Below are 337 nucleotides of genomic sequence, written 5' to 3' on the forward strand. Positions count from 1 at the left end.
TGCTGTTATAAATGAATATAGTCTCCTGTTTACCTGGAGAGAGTTCCGGGGGTCAACGCCCCCGCGGCCCGGTCTGTGACCAGGCACGAGTTTCTCAAAGATTTTGGATAGCAATGGTAAGTTTGATATTGGCCTATAGTTGTTTAGGTCTGCAGGTTCACCACCTTTATGTATTGGTGTAACCCTTGCCATCTTGAGTAGTTTCGGGAAGGTGCTAGTTTCTAGTGACTTGTTAAAACGTAATGAAATAGCATGCGAAAGGACATGGGCCGCTCGCTTGTACAGTAATGGTGGGACACGAGACAGATTCCCTGAGTTATTTTTAAGTGACTTTATA

This window comes from Cherax quadricarinatus, chromosome 96 (genome assembly GCF_038502225.1).
Source record: "Cherax quadricarinatus isolate ZL_2023a chromosome 96, ASM3850222v1, whole genome shotgun sequence".
Taxonomy (NCBI): domain Eukaryota; kingdom Metazoa; phylum Arthropoda; class Malacostraca; order Decapoda; family Parastacidae; genus Cherax; species Cherax quadricarinatus.